The sequence below is a fragment of the Helianthus annuus genome, chromosome 12 (assembly GCF_002127325.2).
Source record: "Helianthus annuus cultivar XRQ/B chromosome 12, HanXRQr2.0-SUNRISE, whole genome shotgun sequence".
NCBI lineage: Eukaryota > Viridiplantae > Streptophyta > Magnoliopsida > Asterales > Asteraceae > Helianthus > Helianthus annuus.
Genome location: NC_035444.2, coordinates 38,512,128 through 38,527,136, shown reverse-complemented (window position 1 = coordinate 38,527,136; position 15,009 = coordinate 38,512,128).

The window sequence follows — 15,009 nt, the reverse complement described above, 5'->3', positions numbered from 1 at the left end:
CAAGTCGTCTTTCCAAAAGTCCGAGGCGGACCGCGCGATAGGCGCGCCGTCGTTATCACAGGCCAACTGACACACTACTGCACCGAGCGTCTGTTCATCGACCCGGGCAGTACGTCGGACATAATCTACGAACAATGCTTCAACCAGTTTGACCAGGAGGACAAAGACCGGTTGCAAGCCATAGATTACCCATTGGCCGGGTTCGCAGGGGAAACTGTCTTTCCCCTAGGCCAGATCACTTTTCCTGTGCGTCTTACCAGCGGAAGACACACAAGAACAGAAGAGGTAAACTTGATGGTTTTACCTCACACCTCCAGATATAACGTACTCCTTGGGAGAGAATCCCAAGGAGATTTCAATATGATTACATCCGTCCCCCATTCTGCTGTCGGTTTCCCAACCGAATCAGGGGTCGCGATAATCTACGCCCGAAAAGACGTCATGATGTCGGACGAGCTACGTCCGACCAAGGTCGCAAGGCCCACCCCCAACAACCAACCAGAAAAATGGGTTCTCAACGTGAGATACCCAGAACAAAAGGTTACATTGGGTCACGCCTTGTCCCCAACCACCAAAGCGCACCTGAAGCAACTTCTCTTCAAGAACCAAGACATTTTCGCGTGGACACCCGCAGACATGACAGGGGTCCCACGTGATATCGCGCAACATCACTTGAATACCTCACCAGGTATCAAGCCGGTGATCCAAGGCCAACGCCACCTTGGGTCCGCTAAAAATCAGGCGATGCAAGAGCAGGTCGAAGAACTGCTCTCCGCAGGCATCCTGCGGGAAGTAAAATACCAGACTTGGTTATCCAACCCGGTCATGGTAGAAAAACCATCCGGGGGCTGGCGCATGTGCCCCGATTACAAAGACCTTAACAAAGCCTGCCCCAAGGATTGTTACGCACTTCCGGAAATCGACGAAAAGGTCGATAATCTCGCACCATTCAGATGGAAGTGTTTCCTCGATTGCTACAAAGGGTACCATCAGGTACAAATGGCGATCGAGGATGAAGACAAAACGGCATTCCGCACTCCCACCGGGAATTACTGTTATACAAAAATGCCGTTTGGGTTGCGCAACGCGGGCGCAACCTATCAAAAACAGATGAATGACACTTTCCGTGCGCAAATAAGCAAAAGTGTCGAAATCTAAATGGACGACCTAGTCGTCATGAGCATGGAAGAGGATACTATGCTCACAGACATTGACAGAACATTCCAGACTCTGCGAAGCGTTAACATAAAGCTTAATCCAGGGAAATGCTCGTTTGGAATGGAAGAAGGCAAATTCCTTGGATTCATCGTGACTAAAGATGGATTCAAGGTAAACCCGGAGAAAGTTCAGGCGATCGAGCGCATGCCGTCGCATTCAACGATGAAAGACATGCAACGACTGGCCGGCAGGCTAGCAGCACTCAACAGATTCTTAGCCAACCATGCAGCTAAGTCTTATCCTTTCATCAAGACCCTGTGGAACTGTTTAAAGAAAGAACAATTCCAGTGGACCGCAGAGGCTGAAAACGCCTTCCGGGAAATGAAGGAGTGTTTGATACAACTCCCAACCTTAACCGCACCACGCAAGGATGAGCCACTCATATTATACCTATCTGCCGCGGACAACGCGGTAGGTGCGATATTGATAGTGGAGCGGGAGGGGGTTCAAACACCCATCTATTACATCAGCAAGATGCTCAACGACCCAGAAACAAGGTACTCAATAATGGAAAAATTGGTATTAGCACTAGTGCACGCATCAAGACGGTTGCGACGCTACTTCGCAAACCATGTCATCACGGTGCTAACCAATTACAGGATCGGCCCGATCCTATCCAAACCTGACATTTCTGGGAGATTAGCAAAATGGGCAATAGAGCTGGGCGCGCACACGCTGAACTACAAACCGCGCCCCGCGATAAAAGGCCAAATCTTAGCTGATTTCGCCGCCGAAGTACCGGTGAATCGCATCCAAGAATGCGAAGAAGCACAAAACCCTGGACCACCGCAATCTTCCTCAGAAACTTGGGCACTATTTACCGATGGTGCCTCCAACGAGGAAGGTGCGGGCGCAGGTCTACGACTCGTCAGCCCTGATGGCCAAGAACTTACATATGCCATCCGCCTCGATTTCAAAAGCACAAATAACGAGGCCGAATATGAAGCCCTACTGGCAGGACTACGTTTAGAAGTCAAACTCGGCGTGCAGCATCTGGAAGCACACGTCGACTCTTTGTTAGTTGCAGGACAGATACGCGGCGACTATGCCGCAAAGGGGGATATCATGATCCTCTACCTCGAACAAGCCCTGCAGCTAATATCAAAGTTCACTTCGTTTAATATCCGACATATTAACAGGAGTGAAAACAAATCCGCAGATGCACTCTCCAAACTTGCATCCACCAGCTTCCAACACCTGGCAAAGGAAAACGTATCGAAATTCTACAAAATCCTTCAGTACCCTTGCGCCAGGTCAACGTCATCCAATACGTATCGAAATTCTACAAAATCCTTCAGTACCCCTGCGCCAGGTCAACGTCATCCAATACGGGACAACGTCGTGGATGACACCAATTATTACATATTTGCAATCAGGTGTGACTCCCGAAAGCAAATCGGAGGCACGCAAGCTACAATACAAAGCGTGCCATTATAAAATGGGAGACGGTATCTTATACCGCAAATCGTACCTAGGGCCACTACTACGATGCGTCAACCCCCAGGATGCCACATACCTCATCAGAGAGATACACGAGGGTATGTGCGGCATACACGCAGGACCACGCATGGTAGTGGCCAAAATCATGAATGCTGGGTATTACTGGCCCGTCATGTACCTGGACGCCGTCAAAGAGCTGCGCAAATGTATTAACTGTCAACGACATGCTCCAAAAACTTTGCGTCCCAAAAACAACCTGGTCCCAGTCACCACCGGATGGCCCTTCCAGAAATGGGCAGTCGACGTTGTGGAACCTTTTCCTGACGCACCAGGTGCAGTCAAATTTATCATAGTAGCGGTTGATTACTTCACAAAATGGGTAGAGGCAAAACCGCTCGCCTCAACCACTGCTATGATAACAAGAAAATTCATATGGGAACACATCATCTGCCGTTTCGGCCTACCAATGTGCATCGTTACCGATAATGGCACCAACTTTGCTGCTGACGAATTTCAAAAATGGCTAGAAGAACTTCACATTGAACATATATTCTCATCCGTGGCACATCCGCAAGGAAACGGCCAAGTTGAGAGTATCAACAAAAGTCTAGTCGAGGGCATCAAAGCAAGGTTGGGAACAGCTAGGCGTGGCTGGGTCGATGAACTCCCAAGTATCCTATGGGCTCACCGCACAAGCCCAAAAACGAGCAATGGGGAAACACCCTTCAGCTTAGTCTATGGTTCAGAAGCGGTGATCCCCGCGGAAATAGTCATCCCTTCTCCCAGAATGCTGGCTATTGAAAAAATAGACAACAGTAGGGAACGCAGGATTGACTTAGACCTCTTGGAGGAGAGGCGCGAAAACGCTGCCATCAATGAGGCTAAGTACAAATCCAAACTGGAAAAGTACTACAACTCGCGCGTCCGCGTTTGTACTTTCAACCCGGGGGACTACGTCCTCCGTGACAATGAAGCATCTAATGCTGAACGCCCAGGAAAACTTGCCCCCAAGTGGGAAGGACCCTACCTCATCAACGAGGTCTTGGGAAAAGGCGCGTACAAGTTGCAAACATTAGAAGGCGACCCTATCGCACGTACATGGAATGCACAACAGCTTAGACGCTGTTACATGTGAGCCATGTTTTTACATTTTCATGTAACCCATCGGGCCGCAGGCCATTTGCAATTAAATAAACGAGCAATTCAATGCAATATTGTTTGTTACTACTATTACAAATGCGTGTCCCACTTTGCGGTATCCGCAAAAACAGATTGGCAAAATCTTCATTCGCGATACCCACACAAAGTGCCAACCACACACAAATATTGTAATAGGCCAGAAAAAAGGCAAAATATTAAGTATCTATCCGGCCGGAGAGATGATCGGATTGTCGCGCTCCGGTCAAAGATAATATTTATAAACCCAAATTACCCTTAACAATGTGTTAGTGGTAGTAAGGGGTCGATCCACGAAGAGTATGTGGTTTGTGTATGGAATTGACTGAACTATAAAGAATTGTCACAATTATGAAGCTTGCCAGATATTTTTGTATTTTTGTTTAGTAAAAAGATGTGAATTTGAACTACTGGAATTGGATTAATTAATTAACATTACTAATTAACGATTGCAATAAATTTGGATGCTAGAACAATAATAATAAAGAGGAATCACACCCGGTTTCGGTAATTGTTAACCTAGGGTTTCTACAAGTTTTAGTTTCAACTCAAATGTATTCGATTAACGGATTTAGTGTACCGTGACTTAGGTGCTACTAACTATTAACGTCCTGAAGAACGGACAAAAAGACACTTTGTAATCAACACAAGTAAATCCTAACAACGACAACGTACAATTACATATCACCGTTTCACAAAGTCATGACTTTTAACATCGTTCGACAATTCATGAATTCGTAACAAATGTAATACTATTGTCAAAAGTTTCAAAAACCAAACACAAATTGTCACTAAGATGAAACAAGAACAATTCGAAACACTTGAATTAACAACTACCTACGCCGGGGTGAAACCGAGATGATTAGCCGCTCATGGTTGATCCAACTTGATCACCGGATGTTTGGAATGCGGATGGAGTCATCTTGAAGCTTGATTGGAGGATTGGTGAATGATGGAGAATTAGGGTTTATGGAATGATGATGGTGAATTGGTGAATGGATGAAGAACTAGGGCTATGGGTTGATTGTGATGATGATTTCGGGTTGTAGAGATGAAGATAGATCGAATGGTAGGTGAATCTTGGCTCCAAGAACAAGTTCCCAACTCAAAATAATGTGTAACCCCCGAAAATAGGTCAACCCAGGCTTTAAAACTCGTCAAAAACAAGAAAAAAACAAGAATTTCGCGACGGCCACCAGGGGGCAGCGTCGCCGACGCCCCTGGCGGCGTCCCTGACGCTGGCTGGATCTTCCAAAAGCTTGCGACGGCCTATTTTCCTGTTTACGCGACTTTTTAGCGACGGACACTTCTGAGGGGCGTCGCCGACGGCCCCCTGGGCGTCGCCGACGGTGCCTATAAACCTCCCTTTTTTGTTTTCTTCATAACTTCTTCGTTTTAGCTCCGTTTTACTCACCGTTTTCGCCCACGTACTCGTAATTCAGCCCTCTATCATGCCATCTTCCAATATATTCATTTTAAATCCATTAACATCACCCAAAACACATCCAAACTTCGTGATTAACCCGGTTTTGTTCATTTCACATCCCCGGTTGATCCCGTTTGCTCCCGGTGGCCTGTAAAGCTCCCGAAAAGCACCTTAAACTCCATTAAACCTGCAAAACACAAATCTAATTAAAAGTAGGCTATTCGGAATAAAAAATCAAGTAAAAACTCAAACTTAGACACAACTGAACACCGTTATTCGACCACGTATCACATCCCCACACTTATCTTTTGCTTGCCCTCAAGCAAATCTATAATTTACTTTCACGTGGGTCGAACAAGAAACACACTCCCCATTCCCGAGACGAAGGTTAAGGTCCAAAGTCATACCCGGTTCAAACTTTTTACAATTTACAAAATATCTTACGGTAAAGTGAATAATCACATATAAAATGGTTATCCAAGATTAACCCGCCCTTGAAACCAATAAATCATACACATCCCTCACAATGTTCTCTCCACTCGGGTTATAAATTGGCTAATTTTCATGATGTATTAGCACTTTCAAAAAGTAATCACTCAAAACCGATTAGAACACATACCCGCATAGGCTTGTGACTCAATCATTCTCCACCACCGAACACGAATACTAAGCACAAGTCATAAGGTCTTTGTAAGGGTTGTAGCGGGGCTAGGCTAAGGGTAGGAAATAGGATATTTTAAAGTGGCTAAGGTGATGAAAACTCGATTTTTATTACAAAGCAACTACTCTAAACAAAACTAACTATAGACATTAACTACGAGGCAATGATTTTTTTTCGTCCTTTTATTCAACAACTAATAACTCATATTTTTGTATTTTCTCAATGATTTTCTATTCTCTTTTTTTCGCAACATTTTCTGATTGATTTTTTTTTTTTTTTTTTTTTGCAAACACAACTATACAAACAAATAATCCTATAATCGAAATTTCATCACACGGGTTTAAAAGAAAAGGTTTAACGGTTATGGGCTAAACGGGTTGTCAAACGAAAGGATTAGGCTCAAAGTGGGCGACTAGGGGATTTATTTGGGTAAGGATGGATAAATGGTTTTAAAGGAAAAGGTTCACCTAATGCCTATCATCCTCGTGCTTGTATTCGGTCTATGGTCTCAAGCGTATCAAAAGTCGCAAGTTCTACAATACATGACTAATGGTCCACTCAAACAAAGAAACATGAATATGTAATCCTATAATGTAAAAGTGGCTCAAAACCTCACATGTATAAAGGGTATGGTATGCGACATGCATAATGTACTAGTTTCTTAAGCGGATTATTCCCAAATAACCACCCGCTAAATACCCGTCTTGCTATTAATTTGAACTTGACCATGACAAAAGACCAAATGGGTTGTGCCATCCCTCGTTGACTAAGTTACTTGTGCTTTAAGATTGCTTTTTAAACAAGACATTTTGAAAAATTTTTGAAATTTTCCCCCATCCCCACACTTGAAGTAAACGTTGTCCTCAATGTGTAGTGTTTAAATGAACGGGTCAAAAACGAAAATTTTTACTACTCCCCCATCCCCACACTTGAAGTACATATTGTCCTCAATGTGTGAAAACTAGAGTATTAGATGCACAAGGGATGTGACACGGCTAATTCTCCCAAATTCTCACCCCGGAAATAAAATACAAAAATACACTCCACTTATTGTTAAACTACGAATCAAGGAAAAAAGGAAACGCATGCACCTGATTTTTGTCGCTTGATGCCCATGTCTTCTTCTTCTCTTTATAAAACCGGTTGTCTCTCGAACATCATATACCTACAAATTCTAACCCTTGTGTAGAAGCATGCTTCTCACAACCATTGAAATTTGTTAGGGGTTTAGTTCTACCGTTTTTAGAAAAACATTACCAAGTCATGTGTTAAATTACCTTGATTTTTGTGGAAAAATAAATTACAACAACAACAAACCTAACTCACTTTCGTAGGAATCACAGTTGCATTTAGCTCATGCAACAAGCCCTTTTAAACCCCCCAATAGCTTGGGAGGACGAGTAGGTCTCGTGAGGGTTATATAGGGAACACACCCACAACGTTCATTTATCTACTAAACAAAATAACAAATTATACAACAACAACAATACTAACTAAACTACGAATAACAACTTAAACGAAATGCGAAATAAAATATACAACAACAATTAACTTACCACCTCATGGTGGTCGAATGGCATGCTTGACGTCCACGAGCTCCTCAAAATCACCCACCGGTGATTCGTACCATTTGTTGCCAAACGGTCCAAACTTCCTTACCTCCTCTTCCTTTTTCTTTTCTAGTGGTGACTTCCTTGCTTTCTTCTTCTTGACCGTCTTTTTCTTTGTTTCTCCAAACCTACCAACCATAGCACAAACCTTTTTGTTTGGATTCATGTCCTTTTTAGGACACTTATCCTCACCGAGTGGGTTAGTAAATTTTGGAAAAACATTTAAATTTAATTCCCGGTCCCAAACTTCATGCTTACCGTTCCCGTTGCACAATTTATTATGGCATTAGCAGTTGCCAGGAATGGTCTACCCAGTATGACTACAAGTTGGGTGTCCCCAACACACCCGACATAATCTACTACCAAAAAGTCAACTGGGTAGTAGCAATCATCCACCTTAACAATCACATCCTCCACCATCCCCCTTGGATGCGTGGGAGTCTGATCGGCCAATACCACGGGAGTATCAAATTTTTTTAATGGACCAAAATCATATTGGTCATACAAACTCCCGGGCAAGATGCTCACACAAGCTCCAAGATCTAGGAGCGCCCTCTCAATTTTAAATGTTCCAATTTGAATTGGAATAAGAGGATCTCCCGGATCTTGAGCTTTTGGGGGAAGGGCACTCGATAAAACGGCACTCACATGAGATATCAAATCAACCGGTTTGGGTAATTTGTTGTGCCGTTTTTCAATGCTTAACTCCTTTAAGCATTCCACATGAGCCGGAACCTTTTTAATGTCATCTAGCAACGGTAAATTAATTTTTGCTTGTTTAAAATTTTCCCACCTCTCGTCCTTCGGTGGGTACTGTTCCTCAACTTTTGATGCATTAATTGGTTTAATTTGATTTAAACAATTTTCACAAAAAGAATTTTTATTCATTTTTTCAATTTTAATTTGTGAAATCGTTTCTTGTTCATTTTTACTTTCTGACTCATCTCTAGTATTTCCCACTACACCATCAACGCATTGTGGTGGTGGAATGCTTTCAACACTACTACAAACCTCATCATTTGAAAGAAGACTTACCGCGCTAATGTGTACATTCCTTACATTGCCCGTGCTTGAGCTTTGATGCTTAGGGTTCACCGTGGTGTCACTTGGGAGCTTTCCCATGCTCCCCCTCATTTGTGCCACTTCTTCCGCTAGTTGACCCACTTGTTTTGCCAATGCCTCGTGTGCTTTGTCTCGAATCTCGTTTGCCTTCTTTATCTCTTTAACATCACCGTGAGTCTCCTTTTGCATGTTTAGCAAAGCATCCATCTTGGCACTCAAGTCATCACCACCGGTTTGGTTGTTTGACCCACTTCCGTTACCGCCTTGGTTATTGTAATTCTTTTGGTATCCACCTTGGTACCCTTGGTTGTAATTTCGTTGGTAACCTCCTTGGTTACCACCTTGACGGTTTTGATATGATGACCCACTTCCTCCTTGATTACCCGACTGGAAATTCGGGTTCATTTGATTTGAAGCGTTGCCATACCGGAAATTGGGGTGATTTCTCAAACCCGGATGGTAAGTGTTGGAGTTCATGTCATATTGTTTTCTATCTCCATACACTTGATTGACTTCTTCGGTGTAACCACTCGACCCCATTGAGTATTGCTCGGTCGCATGCCCAATATCTCCACATTCTTCACAAACCGCAAACTGAACCGCATTTACCTCTTTCTTCTTTTTCAGTTGGGCCATTTCCCGTTCTAAGGTGGAAATCCGGTCTTTGGAATCGAGATCGGGGAGTGACCGGGAAACTGGATGTCTTTTTGCTCTATCGACCGATTCTTTTTCCTTGGATCGTTTGCTCATCCTTTCCAAAAATTCCCAATCATCATCTTCATGATTGCTCAAGAGTGTACCATTGCTTGTTGTCTCGAGACGATTCCAAGTTGCATCATCCAAACCCCGTACAAAGCATTTCACCAACTCCCATTTTTCTATTTGGTGATGTGGGCATCTCCTCATTAGCTCTTTGAATCGGGTAAATGCTTCATGTAGAGGCTCACTCGAAAGTTGACGAAACGACCGAATTTCATCTCTAGCATCGTCGGTCTTTGCCATAGAATAGTATTCATCCAAAAATGCTTGTTGCATTTGTTCCCAAGTTCGAATACTGTTGGCCGGAAGTGTGAGGAACCACTGTTTTGCCTTGTCTTTCAACGAAAATTGAAATAACCGAAGCTTAACTTCCTCTAGTGCGAAATTGTGCCCCCCAATAGTATCACAAATGGAAGAGAACTCCGTTAAATGTGTGTACGGCTCATCATTGGACCTCCCATTGAAGTGAGGAAGTATGTTGATGTAATGCGGTTTACAATCAAACATCCTCCTTTCGCATACTATCGGAGAATTATTCTCGGTCACTATCGGTCGGAAACGGTCATTTACTCCCCGTGGAGGTTATTGACGACGTGGTGGACCATTAACTTCTTGATCGACCGGTCTTCGATTATCCCGTCTTTCACCTCTTCGATCCTCCCTTCGATTATCCCTTGGGTTACCACCTCCCACGAAACGAGGAATCCGATTAGGGTTTGCATTGTTGTTATTGTTATAAAACCCATCATTCCGGTTCCGTTGGTTGTTGTTTCGTGGTTGACGGTTATTCCCATAACCATCATTTCTTCCACCTCCGTAACCGTATTCATCGTCTCCAACATAATTGGCATTTTGGTAGCCAAATTCCTCATCATCATACCTTCTAGCATTGTAAATGTTTCCCCTGTTCACGTAGCCCCAATCTTCATCATCGTTAACCCGATCATCGTAGTACCCCCCATCGTCCGAATTTTCCGTATGAATGCTTACATGTTCCGGCGATTGATAACCGGGAACACTATACGGTTCATCATCGGGGATTGCATTCCTTAAATCGTCGATGTTGAAAAACGGGTCTTCATTTGCGGGATTGCCGAGATCACGGTTACCTCTACGATCGGAATTGACATTCCGATCATCAAGGTTGATAGGTAACGATGCTTGTCGGTGAAGGGTTTGTTGTTGAGGTGTTCGTTGGGTGTTGTTGGTATTTTGGTTTCGGAAAGGTGGAGTGGGTGGTCTAGCGTTGGTGTTACCACCCGGTTGTTCTTGAGGTATAGGTTGGGTGTTTTGGGCGGGATTAAAATTGCTCCGGTATTGGAATTGGTTCTGGTTTTGATTGGAGTTTTGATTCACCATTGAATCGGTTTCAATGGTTGGTGTGAGTTGTGGTGTTTGGTGGGTTTGATTAGAAGCAAGAGTTGCTTCTAACCGGCTTGCTAGGTTCCTTCTTGCGAGTCTTTCGATTTCCGGTTCGTAGACTAAAGGTGAAGTCCTCCCGGAATTTCGTGTACGCATGCACTACCTGTAACCTGCACAAGTAACACACCCCGCGTAACAAGGAAAAAGACAAGTACAACAAGAAAGCTAAACAAGTTAAACAGTTAATCGCAAAAATTCAAACAATATCCAAACACAAAGCGCACGCACTCCCCGGCAACGGCGCCAAAATTTGATCGGATTGTCGCGCTCCGGTCAAAGATAATATTTATAAACCCAAATTACCCTTAACAATGTGTTAGTGGTAGTAAGGGGTCGATCCACGAAGAGTATGTGGTTTGTGTATGGAATTGACTGAACTATAAAGAATTGTCACAATTATGAAGCTTGCCAGATATTTTTGTATTTTTGTTTAGTAAAAAGATGTGAATTTGAACTACTGGAATTGGATTAATTAATTAACATTACTAATTAACGATTGCAAGAAATTTGGATGCTAGAACAATAATAATAAAGAGGAATCACACCCGGTTTCGGTAATTGTTAACCTAGGGTTTCTACAAGTTTTAGTTTCAACTCAAATGTATTCGATTAACGGATTTAGTGTACCGTGACTTAGGTGCTACTAACTATCAACGTCCTGAAGAACGAACAAAAAGACACTTTGTAATCAACACAAGTAAATCCTAACAACGACAACGTACAATTACATATCACCGTTTCACAAAGTCATAACTTTTAACATCGTTCGACAATTCATGAATTCGTAACAAATGTAATACTATTGTCAAAAGTTTCAAAAACCAAACACAAATTGTCACTAAGATGAAACAAGAACAATTCGAAACACTTGAATTAACAACTACCCACGCCGGGGTGAAACCGAGATGATTAGCCGCTCATGGTTGATGCAACTTGATCACCGAATGTTTGGAATGCGGATGGAGTCATCTTGAAGCTTGATTGGAGGATTGGTGAATGATGGAGAATTAGGGTTTATGGAATGATGATGGTGAATTGGTGAATGGATGAAGAACTAGGGTTATGGGTTGATTGTGATGATGATTTCGGGTTGTAGAGATGAAGATAGATCGAATGGTAGGTGAATCTTGGCTCCAAGAACAAGTTCCCAACTCAAAATAATGTGTAACCCCCGAAAATAGGTCAACCCAGGCTTTAAAACTCGTCAAAAACAAGAAAAAAACAAGAATTTCGCGACGGCCACCAGGGGGCAGCGTCGCCGACGCCCCTGGCGGCGTCCCCGACGCTGGCTGGATCTTCCAAAAGCTTGCGACGGCCTATTTTCCTGTTTACGCGACTTTTTAGCGACGGACACTTCTGAGGGGCGTCGCCGACGGCCCCCTGGGCGTCGCCGACGGTGCCTATAAACCTCCCTTTTTTGTTTTCTTCATAACTTCTTCGTTTTAGCTCCGTTTTACTCACCGTTTTCGCCCACGTACTCGTAATTCAGCCCTCTATCATGCCATCTTCCAATATATTCATTTTAAATCCATTAACATCACCCAAAACACATCCAAACTTCGTGATTAACCCGGTTTTGTTCATTTCACATCCCCGGTTGATCCCGTTTGCTCCCGGTGGCCTGTAAAGCTCCCGAAAAGCACCTTAAACTCCATTAAACCTGCAAAACACAAATCTAATTAAAAGTAGGCTATTCGGAATAAAAAATCAAGTAAAAACTCAAACTTAGACACAACTGAACACCGTTATTCGACCATGTATCAATAGACATCTTTTTACAAACCTTACACATAAGGTAAACAATGGAATTGACGCATACTCATACGACAAAGGTATGGAGTATACTTGACCCCATTCACAACTGGGTAGAGTTCCGGATATACAAGTTTTTACAAAGCTTACACGATTCTAAAACCCTAACGGGGTAAACAATGGAATTAACGCGTACTCATACGACAAAGATATGGAGTATACTTGACCCCGTTCACAAATGGGTAGAGTTCCGCATACATACGTTCAAACATGCAAGAATTAAAAACACTTGTACAAATTGAACAATAAACTTTATATTCAAAAAATTCAAGCACCCACGCGATGCTTAATGGATTTACATAAGAGTTTCCCACATTTACAAAAGGAAAGCAAAAAAGGGGGCACGTTAGCCAACCTAAACCCTATTTTGTACCACTGGTACCCGCGTCATCTTGGCCGCCACCAGCGGGATTTTCCTCTTCTGCATCAGCATACAGCATCCGCAACCGGTCAACGTAATCCGCAGCCTCTAAACATTCGTCCAACTCCTCTACACAAGAGAGGGACGTATCATAAAAAGAGGCTACAGCCGCGTTCAGGCGACCTTCGGTGTCCACGTCACGAAACCCGGATCGCTCTTCGATAACACCGCCTACAGACATTATGTTCATATGAGCAATGCAGCGGTTATAACCAGCTTTAAAACCGGCATCGCGGGCACGTTCCTTGACCAAGTCCAATCCAGCTGCGGTTTCAGGTGCATCCATGATAGCCTGAACAATTTACAATAAAAAGATGATAAGACTCACATGCTAATCCAAGTAAGCACACATATACGGAGTACTTACTCGTTCAATGCCGTGAACCCGCATCCACTCACGGTCTGCCTCAAGCTGGTTAAACGAAGAGGTCAGAGCATCTCTGGCCTCAACAGCAGTGTTAGCCCGCTCTTCCGCAACAGTCGCGCGGGCTGTAAGGTCCGTAACCGCAACCTCCCGGGCCTGAACTTCAGCCTGTCAAAGAGCAGAAAACAGTTTACTCAGTAAGCATTCTCAAAAAGCAGAGAAATATACAACAAAGGTAACGAATCATACCTGAAGGCTGGTAACAACTTTATCCAAACGGATGCGCTCAGCATTCGCCTCTTCAAGAGCCTTAGAAGAGCGGCTCTCCCTCTCTTTGGCCTCCTCAAGGGCCCTTGCAGCACGAGCCCCCGCTTCCTTGGCCTCTTCAAACGCCTTTACGGCCCCGGCCTCCGCCTGCTGCGCTTTAACCGCAATCACCTCAGCTGCAGCCTTCTCTTTGCCCAAGGCAATGTTCGCTGCCTTGGCATTCGTCAACTCCTGACGAGCACGAAACAGATTGTAATTCTGCTTAGCCCAAGATTCATTCCACTTCTTGCGCTCATTGGAAAACTTTTCGTTCCAACTCTTGCGTTCATCAGAAAGGAGTTTGGCAAGAGTACGAACCTGTTTCAGCTGAGCAGTGGCAGCCCACTCCGAGGTCTGTTTCTGCTTCTCAAAAGCAGCTCTATCCTTCTCAAGTTGATCCGCACCCGCACGAGCAGACTTGACCAACTCTTCCGCTTCGGCCCGCAAGCGAGCAGCTTCCTCCTCCCTGCGGCCTAACACCTTGTAGTCTTCCAAAATGACGTTCGCCACTATGGAACTTCCTACTAGCATGGTAGAAAGTTGGTTGATGCGCAACTCACGGGGTGCAGAACGGGCACGTTCAACTTCAAAAGGGGTGCCCAGACCACCCAGAATCTCCTTGCACGCAGAGGGATCGTTGGAAATATCATCCCCCTGCATAACAGTCCAGGGGGGTCGGTGATAAACAGTACTTCGACCCTGGGTATAGGTGCGGTAATAATACTCCAATTCAGACTCACCAGGCTGAATTGGAGGCCCATCATAACCCGCACCACCGGCAGACGAACCGGTACCCTTCTCACCAGCAGAAGACTTCTGCGGCCCAGCATCAGGTTTTTGCGGCTCTACATCAGACTTTTGTTTCCCAGAATCAGAAAACCGTAGACCCAAATTATCACCCTCATTAGGAGAGATCAGATTGTTGGACGAATCAACGGTATCGAATATCTGGGTCGCCACCTTCTCCGCAGTACCCTCCGTTCGCACGGTTGAATCAGGCACCACCTTGACAAAAGGCGCCGAAGGTTCCTCAGACGCACCCGCACGCGCACCCGTGGTATGCAGGGGTGACGACGGAGCATCAAAGATAGAGAAATATTTATCTTGAAGCTCTGCAAAACAAAGTCAATAACTATCAAAACACGAGTCGTACATAACACTCGAGACAAGCTATACAACACTTACCAACAGTAACCGCAGGTTTCTTTGGTGTCGGACCAGTCCTCTTAGACTGCAACCTCCGACGTTTCAGTTCACCGGCACCAGCGGCCGTCTCCTCCATTTGCCTCTTCCCAACAACAGACTGCGAACCCGCAGAGTTTCCACCCGCAG